Source organism: Calidris pugnax, unplaced genomic scaffold (assembly GCF_001431845.1).
Source record: "Calidris pugnax isolate Ruff unplaced genomic scaffold, ASM143184v1 scaffold1105, whole genome shotgun sequence".
Lineage (NCBI taxonomy): Eukaryota > Metazoa > Chordata > Aves > Charadriiformes > Scolopacidae > Calidris > Calidris pugnax.
The window spans coordinates 37,253-37,791 of NW_015091722.1; the positions used below are offsets into that span (position 1 = coordinate 37,253).

At 63.6% G+C, this 539-nt stretch overlaps 1 protein-coding gene across 1 annotated transcript in view; it reads right to left on the minus strand.

The window, feature by feature from the left end:
- ARMC5 (armadillo repeat containing 5) overlaps nucleotides 1-539 on the minus strand; it is a 10,864-nt gene that overhangs the window by 6,299 nt on the left and 4,026 nt on the right. The gene's annotated exons all lie outside the window — the stretch shown is intronic.

Here is a 539-nt window from a genome sequence, read left to right on the forward strand (position 1 = left end):
CCAGCTCCGAGGGGACAGGGACCCCAAAAGGGGACCCCAAGGAGCCCCCAAAGATCCCTAGAGATCCCCCTCAAGGTCTCAAGTACCCCAAGAGACCCCCAGGGATCTCCCTCGAGGTCTCAACGACCTCAAGGAACCCCCCAAGGACCCCCCTCAGGGGTCCTCCGCAAGGTCTCAAGGACCTCAAGAGACCCCCAGGGACACCCCTCAAGGACCTTAAGGGACCTCCAGGGATCCTCTTCAAGGTCTCAAGGACCTCAAGGACTCCAGGCATCACCCTCAAGGTCTCAGGACTTTAACAGACCGCCAGGGACAGCCCTCAAGGACCTTAAGGGATCCCCATCAAGGTCTCAAGGGCCCCCAGGGATCCCCCTCAAGGTCTCAAGGACTTTAAGGGACCCCCATGGATCCCCCTTGAGGTCTCAGCCTGGCGGGGGTGCAGGGGGGCGACCGGACGCCGGGGTCCCCCCGGCCGGGAGAGCTCTTCGGCTTGGGAGGGGGTGAAGCCGAGGACCAGCCAGGAATGGAGCAGGGAGGGG